At 49.1% G+C, this 23,576-nt stretch overlaps 1 protein-coding gene across 3 annotated transcripts in view; it reads right to left on the bottom strand.

Annotated features, from left to right (window-relative positions):
- Positions 1–23,576, bottom strand: part of LOC135055093 (heparan-alpha-glucosaminide N-acetyltransferase-like) — a 1,318,407-nt gene that overhangs the window by 1,048,660 nt on the left and 246,171 nt on the right. The window lies entirely within an intron of this gene.

The following is a 23,576-nucleotide window of genomic DNA, read 5'->3' as shown; positions in this document are numbered from 1 at the left end:
AGGAACCGGCGAGGGGGAGACGTCTCGAATTCCAATTTGTACCCCTGAGATACTACCTGCAGGATCCAGGGGTCCACTTGCGAGTGAGCCCACTGCGCGCTGAAATTCTTGAGACGGGCCCCCACCGTGCCTAAGTCCGCTTGTAAGGCCCCAGCGTCATGCTGAGGACTTGGCAGAAGCGGGGGAGGGCTTCTGTTCGTGGGAAGAGGCTGTCTGCTGCAGTCTTTTTCCCCTTCCTCTGCCCCGGGGCAGATATGAGTGGCCTTTTGCCCGCTTGCCCTTATGGGGACGAAAGGACTGAGCCTGAAAAGACGGTATCTTTTTCTGCTGAGAGGTGACCTGGGGTAAAAAGGTGGATTTCCCAGCCGTTGCCGTGGCCACCAGGTCCGATAGACCGACCCCAAATAACTCCTCCCCTTTATACGGCAACACTTCCATATGCCGTTTGGAATCCGCATCACCTGACCACTGTCGCGTCCATAACCCTCTTCTGGCAGAAATGGACATCGCACTTACTCTTGATGCCAGAGTGCAAATATCCCTCTGTGCATCTCGCATATATAGAAATGCATCCTTTAAATGCTCTATAGTCAATAATATATTGTCCCTGTCCAGGGTATCAATATTTTCAGTCAGGGAATCCGACCAAGCCACCCCAGCACTGCACATCCAGGCTGAGGCGATTGCTGGTCGCAGTATAATACCAGTATGTGTGTATATACTTTTTAGGATATTTTCCAGCTTCCTATCAGCTGGTTCCTTGAGGGCGGCCGTATCAGGAGACTGTAACGCCACTTGTTTTGATAAGCGTGTGAGCGCCTTATCTACCCTAGGGGGTGTTTCCCAACGCGCCCTAACCTCTGGCGGGAAAGGGTATAATGCCAATAATTTTTTAGAAATTAGCAGTTTTTTATCGGGGGAAACCCACGCTTCATCACACACCTCATTTAATTCATCCGATTCCGGAAAAACTACCGGTAGTTTTTTCACACCCCACATAATACCCTTTTTTGTGGTACTTGTAGTATCAGAAATGTTCAAAACCTCCTTCATTGCCGTGATCATGTAACGTGTGGCCCTACTGGAAAATACGTTTGTTTCCTCACCGTCGACACTGGAGTCAGTGTCTGTGTCGACCACCTGAGGTAACGGGCGCTTTAGAGCCCCTGACGGTGTTTGAGACGCCTGTACAGGTATTAACTGATTTGCCGGCTGTCTCATGTCGTCAACAGTCTTTTGTAAAGTGCTGACACTATCACGTAATTCTTTCCATAAGACCATCCAGTCAGGTGTCGACTCCCTAGGGGGTGACATCACTAACACAGGCAATTGCTCCGCCTCCACACCATTTTCCTCCTCATACATGTCGACACAACGTACCGACACACAGCACACACACAGGGAATGCTCTGATAGAGGACAGGACCCCACTAGCCCTTTGGGGAGACAGAGGGAGAGTTTGCCAGCACACACCAGAGCGCTATATTTATATATATAGGGATAACCTTATATAAGAGTTTTTCCCTGATATAGCTGCTGTATATATTTATCTGCCAAATTAGTGCCCCCCCTCTCTTGTTTTACCCTGTTTCTGTAGTGCAGGACTGCAGGGGAGAGTCAGGGAGCCTTCCTCCAACGGAGCTGTGAGGAAAAAATGGCGCCAGTGTGCTGAGGAGATAGGCTCCGCCCCCTTCTCGGCGGCCTTTCTCCCGCTTTTTTAAGGAAAAATTGGCAGGGGTTAAATGCATCCATATAGCCCAGGAGCTATATGTGATGTATTTTTTGCCAAATAAGGTGTTTTTATTGCGTCTCAGGGCGCCCCCCCCCAGCGCCCTGCACCCTCAGTGACCGGAGTGTGAAGTGTGCTGAGAGCAATGGCGCACAGCTGCGGTGCTGTGCGCTACCTTATTGAAGACAGGACGTCTTCTGCCGCCGATTTTCCGGACCTCTTCAGTCTTCTGGCTCTGTAAGGGGGCCGGCGGCGCGGCTCTGGGACCCATCCATGGCTGGGCCTGTGATCGTCCCTCTGGAGCTAATGTCCAGTAGCCTAAGAAGCCCAATCCACTCTGCACGCAGGTGAGTTCGCTTCTTCTCCCCTTAGTCCCTCGGTGCAGTGAGCCTGTTGCCAGCAGGTCTCACTGAAAATAAAAAACCTACTTTAAACTTTTACTCTAAGCAGCTCAGGAGAGCCCCTTAGTATGCACCCTTCTCGTTCGGGCACAAAAATCTAACTGAGGCTTGGAGGAGGGTCATAGGGGGAGGAGCCAGTGCACACCAGGTAGTCCTAAAGCTTTTACTTTTGTGCCCAGTCTCCTGCGGAGCCGCTATTCCCCATGGTCCTTTCGGAGTCCCCAGCATCCACTAGGACGTCAGAGAAAATTACATTACTTCTTTACTAAAGTAAACCCTCTCCTGTGGTAAAAGAGGGGGCTTCGTAACTTCTAACACCTCCTTTATAGCTAAAACATGTTTTGAATGCTTTTCGCTAACTTAGGACCTATTCCCCTGGAATGACTAGTGTCGACACAGGAAACAGAATCCGTGTCGGTATCAGTTTGTACTACTTGTGCAAATTTGTATGCGACTCAGAGGGGTCCCTGTGGATGAAAGGTAGAACTATTATAAGTCACATCTTCAACAGATTATCTGCATGAGATTCAGTCCAACCTCTTACTGATATGATTCACACTATCACGTAACCTTTCACCCAGTCAGGCTCTTGGTGTCATATTACAACTCTGTGTCCCTAACATGGCTCCCACAGGTGAAGAGCTCCCTGCCTCAGACATGTCCCACACGTGCACAATCACACCACAGACACTCCGGGGCTTATAGGGGACAGATCCAAAGTAAAATCTGTCAGAGGGACACAGAAATGAATTGCCAGTCCACAACTCCGTGCTTAAATAAAAAATCCCTGTGTCGTGTACTTTGTACAGAGACTTTCCGCTATATATATATATATATATATATATACACACACACACATATACATATATTGCCATAATATCACAATATACACTTTCCCTCCCTCTTTGTACTCTGATACTAAACAGAAACTGAGAGGAGGATCAGCGTTTCTTCCCCTGCTTTTTGCTGGAAGAAAATGGCGCTGAGCAGTGTGCTGGCTGACTGAGGAGGAAGCCCTGCCCCCGTAATGGCGTGTTTCTACTCAGCATTTGTGAGGTAATTTTTTTATACTGGCGGGGGGTAGGACTGTGCCTCAGCATCTTATGCCCCTTTATTTGCTAGTTTTACTAGGTTTCATGCTTCCCAGGGCGCCGCCCCCCCCCCCCCCTGCACCCTGCAGTGCCTGTGTATGTGTGGGCAACATGGCACACTGCGCTCCGGCCAGCCGCGCGGTACCTTTAGCCGTCACTTTGATTGAAGATCTTTTCTTCTAACACTCATCTGTCTTTTAACTTCTGGCTCTGCAAGGGGGGTGACGGCGTGCTGTGGGAGTGAGCACATAGCCGCAGCTAGCGTTCAGTACCCTTCAGGAGCTAATGGTGTCCTGTCAGCCAGAAGCCGAGCCATGAAACTATTCAGGAAGTTGGTTCCTACTTCTGCCCCCTAAGTCCCACGAAGCAGGGAGACTGTTGCCAGCAGTCTCCCTGAAAATAAAAAACCTAACATAAGTCTTTTCAGAGAAACTCAGTAGAGCTCCCCTGGAGTGCATCCAGTCTGCCTGGGCACATTTTCTAAACTGAGGTCTGGAGTAGGAGCATAGAGGGAGGATCAAGTTCACACCCTTGAAGTGTCTTAAAGTGCTCATAGCTCCTGCGGAACCGTCTATACCCCATGGTACTGAAGTGGACCCCAGCATCCTCTAGGACGTATGAGAAAATTGTTATGTGTATCGGATAGGTGTGTAAATTATTTACACACCTATCCAATACACATATACATTTTTACACTTTCACACCCTTTTCTCTGTTTTCTTTTCTTCGCTTCAATCCATTCTGTTCCTTGTGCTTTTTCCTGTTAGCCCCCCTCCCCTCCCCCAACTTCTCTGAACTGCGTTGCATGTTGCACTTTATACACACCCTCACCCCCCAGGTGTGTGTAGTACAACTTTGTTTTGTTGAAACTGACCTGCTGCCTGCGGTGTCAATAAATCTACCTGTGCATAATGGCCGCTGTTACCTAGGACTCTGCAGTCGGAAAGGGGGGAGCCGAATGGGGCAGTTGCATCACTGCCCGCCATGCTGTAATATGCAATGCACATGCACTGTGTCCCGGCACTGCTGTCACCCCCCTACTTACGGTCTGTACAATTCCTGCAGATGTACATCAGAGATCTGCTACAATATATCAGAACTATGGAATTAGGCTTAATTTCACTTTAATATCCTAGTTTAAACTGCGTGTGATGGAACCTATCATTCCATAAAACAAATAAACTGTGACAATGCTCATAACACTGCCGCAATCTTATTTGAGTCTATATTATTTTCAGCTCTCAATGCTCAAAGTAATATAATGTATCACACTATTAACATCAATCATGTATGCTCTTTTGCATGGCACATCTTTGTGCTCTGTCACCCAGTTCTTGTTAAACACTATTAGGCATAGTCTGTTTATCTCACTTGTGCTACATCTTTTTGACAATTCAGCTGCTAAGTCAACACACTCAGACAGTTTGGAGACTTTCTGGTCGTCACTGTAACCTGTTCTATGGTTACAGTGACGTAAAAGAGGACTCAGCACACATTTACTGCATTATTTTATATGACAGGCTAGTATTGACATTTTACATAAGAAAAAGGATAGTATCGCATTACAAAGAGGTGAATAAAAGGTAGATAAAATTTGCTACAACCTCATTGCAAATACTTTGTAGTTAATGAGTATTGGAAACAATTTGAAGCATAATCTCATAAAGCAAATGATGTTTAATATCTTGTTTGCTTATCTTTTGCTTTCTATATTAATGTCTATATTTTAAAAGAAAATTAAATAAACAATTTTATGACTTCTTGCCAAATGGTCAAAACACAGGAGCACTAATTTATACACTGGTACTAAATTATAATCTAGAGATTGCGCTGAACAGAGATTCAGCGCAACGTCAAATAGCTACTGAAGCAGTGAGTTTTTGGTAATTGAGATCACTCCAGATCAAAGCCCTTAAAAATATAACTGGAACAGTAACTACAGAAAATTGCACCATATAGAGGGGCCATCCAAGCAGCATTGTAGCCCTGGGCAAAGCAATGCACTGGGGCACCTACCCTCCCATTCATTGGAAAAAAGTAAAAAATAAGATTTTAAACCTACCGGTAAATCTTTTTCTCCTAGTCCGTAGAGGATGCTGGGGACTCCGTAAGGACCATGGGGATAGACGGGCTCCGCAGGAGACATGGGCACTAAGAAAGAACTTTAGGTATGGGTGTGCACTGGCTCCTCCCTCTATGCCCCTCCTCCAGACCTCAGTTAGAGAAACTGTGCCCAGAGGAGACGTACAGTATGAGGAAAGGATTTTAGCTAATCTAAGGGCAAGATTCATACCAGCCCACACCATCCACACTGTATAACTTGGGATATACGAACCAGTTAACAGTATGAAACAACACAGCAGCAGTCCAAGACTGAGGAACACTGTAACATAACCCTTATGTAAGCAAAAACTATATACAAGTCTTGCAGAAATAGTCCGCACTTGGGACGGGGGCCCAGCATCCTCTATGGACTAGGAGAAAAATTTTTATCGGTAGGTTTAAAATCTTATTTTCTCTTACATCCTAGTGGATGCTGGGGACTCCGTAAGGACCATGGGGATTATACCAAAGCTCCCAAACGGGCGGGAGAGTGCGGATGACTCTGCAGCACCGATTGAGCAAACATGAGGTCCTCCTCAGCCAGGGTATCAAACTTGTAGAATTTTGCTAAAGTGTTTGAACCTGACCAAGTAGCAGCTCGGCACAGCTGTAATGCCGAGACCCCTCAGGCAGCCGCCCAAGAAGAGCCCACTTTCCTGGTGGAATGGGCCTTTATTGATTTTGGTAACGGCAATCCAGCCGTAGAATGAGCCTGCTAAATCGTGTTACAGATCCAGCGAGCAATAGTCTGCTTGGAAGCAGGAGCGCCAACCTTGTCGGCTGCATACAGGATAAACAGTGCTTCTGTTTTCCTGACCCTAGCCGTTCTGGCCACGTAAATTTTCAAAGCCCTGACCACATCAAGGGACTCTGAATCCTCCAAGTCTCGCATAGCCACAGGCACCACAATAGGTTGGTTCATATGAAAAGACGAAACCACCTTTGGCAAGAATTGAGGACGGGTACGCAATTCCACTCTATCCACATGGAAAACTAAATAGGGGCTTTTATGAGACAAAGCCGCCAACTCCGACACTCGCCTAGCCGAAGCCAAGGCTAACAACATGACCACTTTCCAAGTGAGATATTTTAACTCCACCGTTTTAAGTGGTTCAAACCAGTGTGACTTAAAGAAACTCAACACCACGTTCAGGTCCCAAGGTGCCACTGGAGGTACAAAAGTAGGCTGAATATGCAGTACTCCCTTCACAAAAGTCTGTACTTCTGGGAGAGAAGCCAATTCCTTCTGAAAGAAAATGGATAGGGCCGAAATCTGAACCTTAATGGAGCCTAATTTTAGGCCCAAATTCACTCCAGTCTGTAGGAAGTGAAGGAAACGGCCCAGATGGAATTCTTCCGTAGGAGCATTCCTGGCCTCACACCAAGAAACATACTTCCGCCAGATACGGTGATAATGTTTAGCTGTCACGTCCTTCCTAGCCTTTATCAGAGTAGGAATGACCTCATCCGGAATGCCCTTTTCCGCTAGGATCCAGCGTTCAACCGCCATGCCGTCAAACGCAGCCGCGGTAAGTCTTGGAACAGACAGAGCCCCTGTTGTAACAGGTCCTGTCTTAGAGGAAGAGGCCACGGATCTTCTGTGAGCATTTCTTGCAGATCCGGATACCAGGCCCTTTGTGGCCAATCTGGAACAATGAGAATTGTCTGTACTCCTCTTTTTCTTATTATTCTCAACACCTTGGGGATGAGAGGAAGAGGAGGAAACACATAGACTGACTGGAACACCCACGGTGTCACGAGGGCGTCCCCTGCCACCGCCTGAGGGTCTCTTGACCTGGCGCAATACCTCTGTAGTTTCTTGTTGAGGCGGGACGCCATCATGTCTATCTGGGGCAGTCCCCACTGACTCGCAATCTGTGCAAAGACTTCCTGATGAAGTCCCCACTCTCCTGGATGTAGATCGTGTCTGATGAGGAAGTCCACTTCCCAGTTGTCCACTCCGGAATGAACACTGCTGACAGTGCACTTACATGATTTTCCACCCAGCGAAGAATCCTGGTGGCTTCCGCCATTGCCACTCTGCTCCTTGTGCCGGTTTACATGAGCCACTGCGGTGATGTTGTCTGACTGAATCAGAACCGGTAGGTCGCGAAGCAAAGTCTCCGCTTGACGAAGGGCGTTGTATATGGCCCTCAGCTCCAGTCTCCTGGCTTGACCAAAGACCTTGGAAGTTTCTTCCCTGTGTGACTGTTCCCCAACCTCGGAGGCTCGCGTCCGTGGTTACCAGAATAATGGCGAACCTGCGACCCTCTAGAAGGTGAGCACTCTATAGCCACCACAGGAGAGATACCCTTGCCCTGGGGGACAGGTTGATCAACTGATGAATCTGTAGATGTGACCCGGACCACTTGTCCAGTAGGTCCCATTGGAAGGTCCTCGCATGGAACCTGCCGAAGTGAATGGCCTCGTAAGATGCCACCATCTTTCCCAGGACTCGAGTGCAGTGATGCAGCGACACCTGTTTTGGCTTCAATAGGTCCCTGACCAGAGTCAGTTCCTGGGCCTTTTCTATCGGAAGATAAACCCTTTTCTGGTCTGTATCCAGAATCATGCCTAAGAAGGTCAAACGAGTCGTAGGAACTAACTGTGACTTCGGGATATTGAGAATCCAGCCGTGTTGTTGTAACACCTTCAGTGAAAGTGACACGCTGTTCAACAACTGCTCTCGTGATCTCGCTTTTATGAGATCGTCCAAGTACGGGATAATTGTGACACCCTGCTTGCGCAGGAGCACCATCATTTCTGCCATTACCTTGGTGAAAATCCTCGGGGCCATGGCAAGCCCAAACGGCAACGTCTGAAATTGGTAATGACAATCCTGTACCGCAAATCTCAGGTACGCCTGATGAGGTGGATATATGGGAACATGAAGGTATGCATCCTTTATGTCCAGGGATACCATAAAATCCCGCCCTTCGAGGCTGGCGATGACCGTTCTGAGCGATTCCATCTTGAACTTGAACCTTTTCAAGTATAGGTTCAAGGATTTTAAATTTAAAATGGGTCTGACCGAACCGTCCACTTTCGGGACTACAAATAGGATTGAGTAATACCCCCTCCCTTGTTGAAGCAGGGGAACTTTGACCACCACCTGTTGAAGACACAATTTGTGAATTGCATTTAAAACTATCTCCCTTTCTGGGGGAGAAGCTGGTAGGGCCGATTTGAAAAACCGGCGAGGAGGCACCTCTTCGAATTCCAGCTTGTAACCCTGGAAAACAATTTCTATTGCCCAGGGATCCACCTGTGAGTGAACCCAGATGTAGCTGAAAAGTCGAAGACGTGCCCCCACTGGGGCGGACTCCCTCAGCGTAGCCCCAGCGTCATGCGGTGGATTGTAGAGGCCGGGGAGGACTTCTGCTCCTGGGAACTAGCTGTGGTTGGCAGCTTTTTTCCTCTGCCCTTACCTCTGGCAAGAAAGGACGATCCTCGTACTCTCTTGTTTTTATTTGACCGAAAGGACTGCATTTGATAATGTGGCGCTTTCTTAGGCTGTGAGGGAATATAAGGCAAAAAAAATAAGATTTTACTTACCGGTAAATCTATTTCTCGTAGTCCGTAGTGGATGCTGGGGACTCCGTAAGGACCATGGGGAATAGACGGGCTCCGCAGGAGACAGGGCACTTTAAGAAAGAATTAGGAATACTGGTGTGCACTGGCTCCTCCCTCTATGTCCCTCCTCCAGACCTCAGTTAAGGAAACTGTGCCCAGAAGAGCTGACAGTACAAGGAAAGGATTTTGGAATCCAGGGTAAGACTCATACCAGCCACACCAATTACACCGTATAACTCGTGATAAACTTACCCAGTAAACAGTATGAACAACAACAGAGCATCAGACAAACCTGATGCAACCATAACATAACCCTTATTTAAGCAATAACTATATACAAGTATTGCAGAAGAAGTCCGCACTTGGCACGGGCGCCCAGCATCCACTACGGACTACGAGAAATAGATTTACCGGTAAGTAAAATCTTATTTTCTCTAACGTCCTAGTGGATGCTGGGGACTCCGTAAGGACCATGGGGATTATACCAAAGCTCCCAAACGGGCGGGAGAGTGCGGATGACTCTGCAGCACCGAATGAGCAAACACAAGGTCCTCCTCAGCCAGGGTATCAAACTTGTAGAACTTTGCAAAGATGTTTGAACCTGACCAAGTAGCCGCTCGGCAAAGCTATAATGCCGAGACCCCTCGGGCAGCCGCCCAAGAAGAGCCCACCTTCCTTGTGTAGTGGGCTTTTACGGATTTTGGAAGCGGCAATCCAGCCGCAGAATGAGCCTGCTGGATTGTGTTACAGATCCAGCGAGCAATAGTTTGCTTTGAAGCAGGAGCACCCAGCTTGTTGGATGCATACATGATAAACAGCGACTCAGTTTTCCTGACTCTAGCCGTTCTGGCTACATAAACCTTCAAAGCCCTGACTACATCCAGTAACTCAGAATCCTCCAAGTCACAAGTAGCCACAGGCACCACAATAGGTTGGTTCATATGAAAAGATGACACCACATTTGGCAGAAATTGCGGACGAGTCCGCAATTCTGCCCTGTCCATATGGAAAACCAGATAGGGGCTTTTATGTGACAAAGCCGCCAATTCTGACACACGCCTAGCCGAAGCCAAGGCTAATAGCATGACCACCTTCCACGTGAGATATTTTAACTCCACGGTTTTAAGCGGCTGAAACCAGTGTGATTTCAGGAAACTCAACACCACGTAAAGATCCCAAGGTGCCACTGGAGGAACAAACGGGGGCTGAATATGCAGCACTCCCTTTACAGACGTCTGAACTTCAGGTAGAGAAGCTAGTTCTTTTTGAAAGAAAATGGATAGGGCCGAAATCTGGACCTTAATGGACCCCAATTTTAGGCCCAAAGTCACTCCCGACTGTAGGAAGTGAAGGAAACGGCCCAGCTGGAATTCCTCTGTAGGGGCATTCCTGGCCTCACACCAAGCAACATATTTTCGCCCTATACGGTGATAATGTTTAGCCGTCACGTCCTTCCTAGCCTTTATTAGCGTAGAAATAACATCATCCGGAATCCCTTTTCCTACTAGGATCCGGCGTTCAACCGCCATGCCGTCAAACGCAGCCGCGGTAAGTCTTGGAACAGACAAGGTCCCTGCTGCAACAGATCCTGCCTGAGAGGCAGAGGCCATGGGTCCTCTGTGAGCATTTCTTGCAGCTCTAGATACTAAGTCCTTCTTGGCCAATCCGGAACAATGAGTATTGTTCTCACTCCTCTTTTTCTTATGATTCTCAGCACCTTGGGTATGAGAGGAAGAGGAGGAAACACATAAACCAACTGGAACATCCACGGTGTTACCAGTGCGTCTACAGCTATCGCCTGAGGGTCTCTTGACCTGGCGCAATACCTCTGTAGCTTTTTGTTGAGGTGGGATGCCATCATGTCCACCTGTGGCAGTTCCCACCGACATACAATCTGCGCGAAGACTTCTTGATGAAGTCCCCACTCTCCCGGGTGGAGGTCGTGCCTGCTGAGGAAGTCTGCTTCCCAGTTGTCCACTCCCGGAATGAACACTGCTAACAGTGCTCGTACGTGATTCTCCGCCCATCGAAGAATTCTGGTGGCTTCCGCCATCGCCACCCTGCTCCTTGTGCCACCTTGGCGGTTTACATGAGCCACTGCGGTGGTGATGTCTGATTGAATCAGCACCGATTGGTTGCGAAGCAGGGTCTCCGCTTGACTTAGGGCGTTGTATATGGCCCTTAGTTCCAGGATATTGATGTGAAGGCAAGTCTCCTGACTTGACCACATCCCTTGGAAACTTCTTCCCTGAGTGACTGCCCCCCACCCTCGGAGGCTTGCATCCGTGGTCACCAGGACCCAGTCCTGAATGCCGAACCTGCGGCCCTCGAGAAGGTGAGTACTCTGCAGCCACCACAGAAGAGACACCCTGGCCCTGGGGGATAGGGTGATCAGCCGATGCATCTGTAGATGCGATCCGGACCACTTGTCCAACAGATCCCATTGAAAAGGTCCTCGCATGGAACCTGCCGAAGGGAATGGCCTCGTATGACGCCACCATCTTTCCCAGGACTCTCGTGCAGTGATGCACCGACACCTGTTTTGGTTTTAAGAGGTCTCTGACCAGTGTCATGAGTTCCTGAGCCTTCTCCATCGGGAGAAAAACCTTCTTCTGGTCTGTGTCCAGAATCATGCCCAGGAAGGGCAGACGCGTCGTAGGAATCAGCTGCGACTTTGGAATATTCAGAATCCAGCCGTGCTGTTGTAACACTTCCCGAGAGCGTGCTACACTAATCAGCCACTGCTCTCTGGACCTCGCCTTTATGAGGAGATCGTCCAAGTATGGGATAATTGTGACTCCTTGCTTTCGCAGGAGCACCATCATTACTGCCATTACCTTGGTAAATATTCTCGGTGCCGTGGACAGACCAAACGGCAACGTCTGGAATTGGTAATGACAATCCTGTACCACAAATCTGAGGTACTCCTGATGAGGTGGATAAACGGGGACATGAAGGTAAGCATCCTTTATGTCCAGAGACACCATAAAAACCCCCTCCCTTGCGATGACCGCTCTGAGCGATTCCATCTTGAACTTTATAAGTATATGTTCAGGGATTTTAAATTCAATATGGGTCTGACCGAACCATCTGGTTTCTGGACTACAACATGGTCGAATAATAACCCCTTCCTTGTTGAAGGAGGGGAACCTTGACCACCACCTGTTGAAGATACAACGGGCCTAGCTCCACCTGATGAAGTCCCCACTCTCCTGGATGGAGATCGTGTCTGCTGAGGAAGTCTGCTTCCCAGTTGTCCACTCCCGGAATAAAGACAGCTGACAGAGCGCTTACGTGATTTTCCGCCCAGCGAAGGATCCTGGTGGCTTCCGCCATCGCGACTCTGCTTCTTGTCCCGCCTTGGCAGTTCACATGAGCTACTGCTGTGACATTGTCTGATTGAATCAGAACCGGTAGGTTGCGAAGAAGATTCTCCGCTTGTCGAAGGCCGTTGTATATGGCCCTTAGCTCCAACACGTTGATGTGTAGACAGGACTCCTGGTCTTACCATAGTCCCTGAAAATTTCTTCCTTGAGTGACTGCTCCCCATCCTCTGAGGCTCGCGTCCGTGGTAACCAGGATCCAGTCCTGAATGCCGAACCTGCAACCCTCTAGAAGGTGAGCACTTTGTAGCCACCATAGAAGAGACACCCTGGCCCTGGGGGACAGTGTTATTTTTTTTATGTAATTGTAGATGGGACCCGGACCATTTGTCCAGAAGATCCCATTGAAACGTCCTTGCATGGAACCTGCCGAAGGGAATGGCCTCGTAAGTTGCCACCATTTTCCCGAGAACCCGAGTGCATTGATGAGCTGACACTCTTTTCGGCTTTAGTAGTTCTCGGACCATGTTCTGGAGGTCCTGGACTTTTTCCAACGGGAGGAAAACCTTCTTTTGTTCCGTGTCCAGTATCATGCCTAGGAACGGTAGTCGAGTTGTCGGAACCAACTTGAATCCACCCATGTTGTTGAAGCACTCTCTGAGAGAGTGACACGTTATCCAGTAATTGCTCTCTTGATCTCGCTTTTATCAGGAGATCGTCCAAGTATGGGATAATTGTGACTCCTCGCTTGCGCAGGATCACCATCATTTCCGCCATTATCTTGGTGAAAATCCTCGGGCCGTGGACAACCCAAACGGCAACGTCTGAAACTGATGACGACAATCCTGTACCGCGAATCTCAGGTACTCCTGATGAGAGGGATATATGGGGACATGAAGGTAAGCATCCTTTATGTCCAGTGACACCATAAAATCCCCCCCTTCCAGGCAGGCAATCACCGCTCGGAGCGATTCCATCTTGAATTTGAATCTTTTCAGGTACAGGTTCAGGGATTTTAGGTTTAAAATGGGCCTTACCGAACCATCCGGCTTCGGAACCACAAATAGGGTTGAATAATACCCTTTTCCCTGTTGGCTCAGGGGAACCCTGATAATCACTAGCTGTTGACACAGCATTTGAATTGCAGCTAGCACTACTTCCCGCTCTGGGGTAGAAGCTGGTAAGGCCGACTTGAAAAATCAGCGTGGGGGCACCTCTTCGAATTCCAGTTTGTAGCCCTGGGAGACTATTTCTATCACCCAAGGGTCCACGTCTGACTGAACAAAGACTTGGCTGAATAGTCGAAGGCGTGCCCCCACCTGTGCGGACTCCCGCAGGGGAGCCCCAGCGTCATGCGGTAGACTTAGCGGAAGCCGGGGAGGACTTCTGCTCTTGGGAACCAGCCGCAGCAGGTGTCCTCTTGCCTCTACCCTTACCTCTGGCGAGGAAAGAGGAGCCCCGACCTCTTCTGGATCTATGTGACCGAAAGGACTGCATCTGATATTGTGGGGGTTTCTTTTGCCGTTGGGGAACAAAAGGTAAAAAGGTTGACTTACCCACGGTAGCTGTAGAGATCAGGTCCGCGAGGCCGTCCCTGAACAATACATCACCATATGCCTTTTTGAGTCTGCATCCCCCATCCATTGGCGGATCCATAAGGCTCTTCTTGCCGAAATAGCCATAGCATTGGCTCTTGAACCCAGTAAACCAATGTCTCTTTGAGCGTCCCTCATATATAAGACTGCGTCCTTAATATGAGCTAATGTTAACAAAATTTTATCCCTATCTAGGGTATCAAGGTCAGCTGATAGTGTATCCGTCCAAGCTGCTACTGCACTACATACCCATGCCGACGCAATTGCCGGTCTAAGCAAAGTACCAGTATGAGTGTAGATAGACTTTAGTGTAGTCTCTTGCCTGCGGTCCGCAGGATCCTTGAGTGCCGCTGTGTCAGGGGACGGTAGCGCCACCTTCTTGGAAAGGCGTGTTAAGGCTTTGTCCACTGTGGGAGAGGATTCCCAACGTACCCTGTCCTGTGTAGGGAAAGGGTACGCCATAAGAACCCTTTTGGGAATCTGCAGTTTCTTATCTGGAGTTTCCCATGCTTTTTCACATAACTCATTAATTTCATGGGAAAGAGGAAAGTTTATAACTTGTTTCTTTCCCTTAAACATGTGTATCCTCGTGTCGGGCACCGAGGGCTCATCAGTGATATGTAACACATCTTTTATTGCAATAATCATGCACTGAATACTTTTTGTCACCATGGGCTGCAATCTTGCTTCATCATAGTCGACACTGGAATCAGAGTCCGTGTCGGTATCTGTGTCCCTTATTTGTGAGAAGGGACGTTTCTGAGACCCCGACGGGTCCTGTGAGTCGGTATAATCCGTAGATTGATTACCTGCCGACGCACTGGACTCTGCTTTGTTCAGTCTTTTATGCAGTGAAGCTACACTAGCATTTAACATATGCCACATATCCATCCAATCCTGAGTCGGCACCGCCGACTGAGACACACCACTCATCTGTTCCACCTCCTCTTTGGATAAGCCTTCCGTTTCAGACATGCCGACACACGTACCGACACCCCACACACACTGGGATATAACTATAAGTGGACAATTCCCCAAAGAAGGCCCATTGGAGAGACAGAGAGAGAGTATGCCAGCACACCCAGCGCCAACTGACCCAGGAGGAAAAAAAACCCAGATAGCGCTTTTATATATATATATAAATGTATATAGATTTCAGCACTCACTGTGCCTTAATTATGTGCCCCCCTCCTCTTTTTTTTTCAGCCCTCTGATGCTCAGCAGGGGAGAGTCCGGGGAGCCAGCGTTCTCTGCAGCCTCTGTGGAGAAAATGGCGCTGGTTAGTGCTGTGGAATCAAGCTCAGCCCCCTCGCACGGCGGGCTTCGGTCCCGCTCGTGAATTTGAAAAAAATGGCGGGGATCCGTAGTTTCCTGCCTCCGCAGCCTAACTACATACTTTTTTGCCTAAAACGAGGTTTATTGCTGCCCAGGGCGCCCCCCCTGCGCCCTGCACCCATCAGTGCCATGTGTGTGTGTAAGTGTGGGAGCAATCAGGCGGCAGAAGACTTCAGATCTTCATGAGGTAAGCGCGCAACAGGAAGCTGCGCGCTTACCTCATGAAGATCTGAAGTCTTCTGCCGCCTGATGTCTTCTTTCTGACACACTCACCCGGCTTCTTTTTTCCGGCATCTGTGAGGAGGATGGCGGCGCGGCTCCGGGACGAACCCCAGGGTGAGACATGTGTTCCGACTCCCTCTGGAGCTAATGGTGTCCAGTAGCCTCAGAAGCAGAGCCCTTAACTCTTAAGAAGTGGGTCTGCTTCTCTCCCCTCAGTCCCTCGATGCAGGGAGTCTGTTGCCAGCAGAGCTCCCTGAAAATAAAAAACCTAACAAAATACTTTATTTTCAGGAAAACTCAGGAGAGCTCCCTGTAATGCACCCAGTCTCCTCTGGGCACAGTAATAAACTGAGGTCTGGAGGAGGGGCATAGAGGGAGGAACCAGTGCACACCCATACCTAAAGTTCTTTCTTAGTGCCCATGTCTCCTGCGGAGCCCGTCTATCCCCATGGTCCTTACGGAGTCCCCAGCATCCTCTAGGACGTAAGAGAAAATAAGATTTTACTCACCGGTAAATCTATTTCTCGTAGTCCGTAGTGGATGCTGGGAACTCCGTAAGGACCATGGGGAATAGACGGGCTCCGCAGGAGACTGGGCACTCTAAAAGAAAGATTAGGTACTATCTGGTGTGCACTGGCTCCTCCCACTATGACCCTCCCCCAGACCTCAGTTAGGATACTGTGCCCGGAGTTAGGATACTGTGCCCGGAAGAGCTGACACAATAAGGAAGGATTTTGAATCTCGGGTAAGACTCATACCAGCCACACCAATCACACCGTACAACTCGTGATACTACACCCAGTTAACAGTATGAAATATAACTGAGCCTCTCAACAGATGGCTCAACAATAACCCTTAGTTAGGCAATAACTACATACAAGTATTGCAGACAATCCGCACTTGGGATGGGCGCCCAGCATCCACTACGGACTACGAGAAATAGATTTACCGGTGAGTAAAATCTTATTTTCTCTGACGTCCTAGTGGATGCTGGGAACTCCGTAAGGACCATGGGGATTATACCAAAGCTCCCAAACGGGCGGGAGAGTGCGGATGACTCTGAAGCACCGAATGAGAGAACTCAAGGTCCTCCTCAGCCAGGGTATCAATTTTGTAGAATTTAGCAAACGTGTTTGCCCCTGACCAAGTTGCAGCTCGGCAAAATTGTAAAGCCGAGACCCCTCGGGCAGCCGCCCAAGATGAGCCCACTTTCCTCGTGGAATGGGCTTTTACTGATTTAGGATGCGGCAATCCAGCCGCAAAATGCTCCAGCTGAATTGTGCTACAAATTCAGCGAGCAATAGTCTGCTTAGAAGCAGGAGCACCTATTTTGTTGGGTGCCTACAGGATAAAAAGCGAGTCAGTTTTCCTGACTCCAGCCGTCCTGGAAATATAAATTTTTAAGGCCCTGACTACGTCCAGTAACTTGGAATCTTCCAAGTCCCTAGTAGCCGCAGGCACTACAATAGGTTGGTTCAAGTGAAAAGCGGATACCACCTTAGGGAGAAACTGGGGACGAGTCCTCAATTCTGCCCTATCCATATGGAAAATCAGATAAGGGCTTTTACATGACAAAGCCGCCAATTCTGACACACGCCTGGCCGTAGTCAAGGCCAATAACATGACCACTTTCCACGTGAGATATTTCAAATCCACAGTTTTAAGTGGCTCAAACCAATGTGATTTTAAGAAACTCAACACCACGTTGAGATCCCAAGGTGCCACAGGAGGTACAAAAGGGGGCTGAATATGTAGCACTCCTTTTACAAATGTCTGAACTCCAGGCAGTGAAGCCAGTTCTTTCTGGAAGAAAATCGACAGAGCCGAAATCTGGACCTTAATGGAACCCAATTTTAGGCCCATAGTCACTCCTGACTGTAGTAAGTGCAGAAAACGACCCAGCTGAAATTCCTCTGTTGGGGCCTTCCTGGCCTCACACCACGCAACATATTTTCGCCAAATACGGTGATAATGGTTTGCAGTTACTTCTTTCCTGCCTTTTATCAGCGTAGGAATGACTTCTTCCGGAATGCCCTTTTCCTTTAGGATCCGGAATTCAACCGCCATGCCGTCAAACGCAGCCACGGTAAGTCTTGGAACAGACAGGGCCCCTGCTGTAGCAGATCCTGTCTGAGCGGTAGAGGCCATGGGTCCTCTGATATCATTTCTTGAAGTTCTGGGTACCAAGCTCTTCTTGGCCCATCCGGAACCACGAGTATCGTTCTTACTCCTCGTTTTCTTATTATTCTCAGTACCTTTGGTATGAGAGGCAGAGGAGGGAATACATAAACCGACTGGTACACCCACGGTGTCACTAGAGCGTCCACAGCTATTGCCTGAGGGTCCCTTGACCTGGCGCAATATCTAGTTTTTTGTTTAGGCGGGACGCCATCATGTCCACCTGTGGCCTTTCCCAACGGTTTACCAACAGTTGGAAAACTTCTGGATGAAGTCCCCACTCTCCCGGGTGTAGGTCGTGTCTGCTGAGGAAGTCTGCTTCCCAGTTGTCCACTCCCGGAATGAACACTGCTGACAGTGCTAAGACGTGATTTTCCGCCCATCGGAGAATCCTTGTGGCTTCTGCCATCGCCATCTTGCTTCTTGTGCCGCCCTGTCGGTTTACATGGGCGACTGCCGTGATGTTGTCTGATTGGATCAGTACCGGCTGGTTTTGAAGCAGAGGCCTTGCCAGACTTAGGGCATTGTAAATGGCCCTCAGTTCCAGAATATTTATGTGTAGGGACGACTCCTGACTTGACCAAAGTCCTTGGAAATTTCTTCCCTGTGTGACTGCCCCCCAGCCTCGAAGGCTGGCCTCCGTGGTTACCAGGACCCAGTCCTGTATGCCGAATCTGCGGCCCTCTTGAAGATGAGCACTCTGCAGCCACCACAGTAGAGATACCCTGGTCCTTGGAGACAGGGTTATCAGCCGATGCATCTGAAGATGCGATCCCGATCACTTGTCCAAGAGGTCCCACTGAAAGGTTCTTGCATGGAACCTGCCGAATGGAATTTTGCTTCGTAAGAAGCTACCATTTTTCCCAGGACTCGTGTGCAGTGATGCACCGATACCGGTTTTGATTTCAGGAGGTCTCTGACTAGAGATGACAGCTCCTTGACTTTCTCCTGCGGGAGAAACACTTTTTTCTGCTCTGTGTCCAGAACCATCCCCAGCAACAGTAGGCGTGTGGTAGGAACCAGCTGTGACTTTGGAATGTATAGAATCCATCCGTGCTGTTGTAGCACTTCCCGAGATAGTGCTACTCCAACCAACAACTGCTCCTTGGACCTCGCCTTTATAAGGAGATCGTCCAAGTACGGGATAATTAAAACTCCCTTTTTTCGAAGGAGTATCATCATTTCTGCCATTACCTTGGTAAAGACCCTCGGTGCCGTGGACAGTCCAAACGGCAGTGTTTGGAATTGGTAATGGCAATCCTGTACCACAAATCTGAGGTACTTCTGGTGAGGATGATAAATGGGGACATGTAGGTAAGCATCCTTGATGTCCAGGGATACCATGTAATCCCCCTCCTTGCTTGCAATAACCGCCCTGAGCGATTCCATCTTGAACTTGAATTTTTTTATGCATGTGTTCAAGGATTTCAAATTTAAAATGGGTCTCACCGAACCGTCCGGTTTCGGTACCACAAACAGTGTGGAATAGTAACCCCGTCCTTGTTGAAGTAGGGGCACCTTGACTATCACCTGCTGGGAATACAGCTTGTGAATTGCCTCTAGCACAGCCTCCCTGCCTGAGGGAGTTGTCGGCAAGGCAGATTTGAGGAAACGGCGTGGGGGAGACGCCTCGAATTCCAGCTTGTACCCCTGAGATACTACTTGAAGGATCCAGGGATCCACCTGTGAACGAGCCCACTGATCGCTGAAATTTTTGAGGCGGCCCCCCACCGTACCTGGCTACGCCTGTGGAGCCCCCGCGTCATGCGGTGGACTTAGAGGAAGCGGGGGAAGAATTTTGATTCTGGGAACTGGCTGACTGGTGCAGCTTTTTCCCTCTTCCCTCGTCTCTGTGCAGAAAGGAAGCGCCTTTGACCCGCTTGCTTTTCTGAAGCCGAAAGGACTGTACCTGATAATACAGTGCTTTCTTAGGCTGTGAGGAAACCTGAGGTAAAAAATTTTCTTCCCAGCTGTTGCTGTGGATACGAGGTCCCAGAGACCATCCCCAAACAATTCCTCACCCTTATAAGGCTCTATGTGCCTTTTAAAGTCAGCATCACCTGTCCAGTGTCGGGTCTCTAATACCCTCCTGACAGAATTGACATTGCATTAATTCTGGATGCCAGCCGGCAAAATATCCCTCTGTGCATCCCTCATATATAAGACGACGTCTTATGTTCGCAAAATAGTATCCCTGTTTGACAGGGTTACAGACCACGCTGCAGCAGCACTATCTGCAGGTCTCAGTCTAGTACCTGAGTGTGTAAATACAGACTTCAGGATAGCCTCCTGCTTTTTATCAGCAGGTACCTTCAAAGTGGCCGTATCCTAAGACGGCAGTGCCACCTTTTTTGACAAATGTGTGAGCGCCTTATCCACCCTAGGGGATATCTCCCAGCGTAACTTATCCTCTGGCGGGAAAGGGTACGCCATCAGTAACTTTTTAGAAATTACCAGTTTCTTATCGGGGGAACCCACGCTTTTTCACACTTCATTCACTCATTTGATGGGGGAACAAAACACTGCCTGCTTTTTCTCCCCAAACATAAAACCCTTTTTTAGTGGTACTTGGGTTAATGTCAGAAATGTGTAACACATTTTTTATTGCCGGGATCATGTAACGGATGTTCCTAGTGTTTTGTGTATATGTCTCAACCTCGTCGACACTGGAGTCAGACTCCGTGTCGACATCTGTGTCTGCCATCTGAGGGAGCGGTCGTTTTTGAGCCCCTGATGGCCTTTGAGACGCCTGGGCAGGCGCGGGCTGAGAAGCCGGCTGTCCCATAGCTGTTACGTCATCCAGCCTTTTATGTAAGGAGTTGACACTGTCGGTTTATACCTTCCACCTATCCATCCACTCTGGTGTCGGCCCCACAGGGGGCGACATCACATTTATCGGCATCTGCTATGCCATCACATAAGCCTCCTCATCAAACGTGTCGACACAGCCGTACCGACACACCACACACACACACAGGGAATGCTCTGACTGAGGACAGGACCCCACACAGCCCTTTGGGGAGACAGAGAGAGAGTATGCCAGCACACACCAGAGCGCTATATAATTTTGGGATTAACACTATATTGAGTGAATTTTTCCCAATAGCTGCTTGTATATACAATATTGCGCCTACATTTTGTGCCCCCCCTCTCTTTTTAACCCTTTGATCCTGAAAACTACAGGGGAGAGCCTGGGGAGCTGTCTTCCAGCTGCAATGTGAAGAGAAAATGGCGCCAGTGTGCTGAGGGAGAAGCCCCGCCCCTTTTTCAACTGACTTTCTCCCGCTTTTTCTGGAATACTGGCAGGGGTAATTTTACATCTATATAGCCTCTAGGACTATATATGATGTAGATTTGCCAGCCAAGGTGTCATATATTGCCCTCAGGGCGCCCCCCCCCCCAGCGCCCTGCACCCTCAGTGACCGGAGTGTGAAGTGTGCATGAGGAGCAATGGCGCACAGCTGCAGTGCTGTGCGCTACCATGGTGAAGACCGAAGTCTTCTGCCGCCGATTTTCCGGACCTCTTCTTGCTTCTGGCTCTGTAAGGGGGACGGCGGCGCGGCTCCGGGAACGAACACCAAGGCCAGTTCCATGCAGTCGATCCCTCTGGAGCTAATGGTGTCCAGTAGCCTAAGAAGCCCAAGCTAGCTGCAAGCAGGTAGGTTCGCTTCTTCTCCCCTTAGTCCCTCGATGCAGTGAGCCTGTTGCCAGCAGGTCTCACTGTAAAATAAAAAACCTAAAATAAACTTTTTCTAGGAGCTCAGGAGAGCCCCTAGTGTGCATCCAGCTCGGCCGGGCACAGAAATCTAACTGAGGTCTGGGGGAGGGTCATAGTGGGAGGAGCCAGTGCACACCAGATAGTACCTAATCTTTCTTTTAGAGTGCCCAGTCTCCTGCGGAGCCCGTCTATTCCCCATGGTCCTTACAGAGTTCCCAGCATCCACTAGGACGTCAGAGAAAAATATATACAGATGCGTCCGCATACATCTTGCTTCAATATGACACATACAGTAGCGGGAGAAGCATGGCGTGAGTGAGCCGACCGGTCCCGTGCAACTCCATTAGCCTGGCCACCCTGATTGTGTGTAATTTACAATAAGAGAGGCCAGGAAGCTTTCTATACCTGCCTCCTAATAAGCTGCAAAAGCAGATGCACCCCGGCCCACCTTGCGCCTGTTTAAATCCCCTAGAATTGCGGGGCCCTGGACGGCTGCCCAGTGAGACCATACGTTAAGTAGGCCCTGGCGGTACATGCCTCCCAATTGTAGGAGGGACAAAATGCTCTGTTCCCGGACTTTCCTCTTAATTCATGGGATGGGGTGTGGTATGGTATGCCGGCGGCCGGGATCCCGGCGGACAGCATACCGGCGGGTCCCGACCGCCGGCATACCGACAGCTAGGCGAGCGCAAATGATCCCCTGCGGGCTCGCTGTGCTCGCCACACTACAGGCACGGCTAATTATTCTCCCTCCAGGGGGGTCGTGGACCCCCAAGAGGGAGAATAGTTGTCGGTATGCCGGGTGTCGGGATTCCGGTACCGGTGTACTGAGCGCCGGGATCCCAACAGCCGGCATACTGAATACCACCCAATTCATGATTGCCAACACCTGAACTAGTAAATTGAAAGTAAATTAAGAGGGAAGTCAAGGAACAGAGCATTTTGTCCCTTCTGGAATGGCTCATGTTGGGAGGTATAGTACAGGGCAGTGATGGGGAATCTTGACACTCCAGCTGTTGTTGAACTACACATCCCAGCATGCCCTGCTACAGTTTTGCTATTTGTCCATGCTAAAACTGAAGCAAGGCATGCTGGGATGTGTAGTTCAACAACAGCTGGAGTGCCAAGGTTCCCCATCCCTGGTATAGAGCAAAGTTTCCCAGCCACAATTCTAAAGGCACAGTAACAGTCCATGTTTTAAGGATTACCATGATTGAGCACATATGGTTAAAGTGCTCAAGTGCTCAAGTATAGCTATCCTTAAAACCTGAACTTGAGGACTGTGGTTGGGAAACACTGGTATAGCGGCTGCACAGAGTTTGTAGCTCTACTTCCAGTTCCACCTAGGCATTGTGCCTGTGACTGTAGCCATGGCAGGAGAGAGGCATCATTTTAACTGGTGACCAGGATGGCTAGCAGCTTTCAATCTGGTGGACAGACACAAGCAAGTAGCCCATCTTTTCTACTACAGTAGCACGCTGAAATAAAAAAAATGGGTGTAGCAAAATAAACGTTATGGTAAGAACTTACCGTTGATAACGTGATTTCTCTTATGTCCACAGGTATCCACAGGATAACATTGGGATATTGTCGAGCGACAGCGAAAATGGCACCAACATGGTCACATGGATGCATTGGGGCCTCCACTATATAGTCCCGCCCACTGACTCAGTCAGATCAGTTCTTTCCACAGCGATTTTAGGCAGGAACATTAAGTAGAGACCTATACAGGCGATAAGAACACACATGCACACCCTTCCATACAAGAAGGAAGAGGTTTTTAGTGTTTGTCTAGATCCTCAAATCAGATGCGTCAGGGTGGGATCCCTGTGGATACCTGTGGACATAAGAGAAATCACGTTATTAACGGTAAGTTCTTACCATAACGTTTATTTCTCTGGCTGGGTCCACAGGATTATCCACAGGATAACATTGGGATTCCCAAAGCCATTTTAGTGGTAGGGACGCTCCTGATTGCACAGGAGGACCTTTCGTCCAAAGTCTGCGTCATGAGAGGCAAAAGTATCCAAGGCATAATGTCTGATGAATGTGTTTATAGAAGACCATGTGGCTGCCCTACATATCTGTTCTGCTGATGCACCCTGTTGTGCTGCCCAAAAAGGACCTACCTTACGTGTAGAGTGTGCAGAGACATTAGCCGGAATAGGGAGATCTGCATGAGAATAAGCTTCAGATATTACCATTCGGAGCCATCTCGCCAGCGTCTGTTTACTAGCAGGCCAACCTCTCCTATGGAATCCGTAGAGGATGAAGAGGGAATCTGTTTTCCTGATGGCACTAGTACGAT

The sequence above is a fragment of the Pseudophryne corroboree genome, chromosome 3 (genome assembly GCF_028390025.1).
Source record: "Pseudophryne corroboree isolate aPseCor3 chromosome 3, aPseCor3.hap2, whole genome shotgun sequence".
NCBI lineage: Eukaryota > Metazoa > Chordata > Amphibia > Anura > Myobatrachidae > Pseudophryne > Pseudophryne corroboree.
Note: the sequence above shows the minus strand (reverse complement) of the source record. Positions and strands in the feature narration are given on the sequence as shown.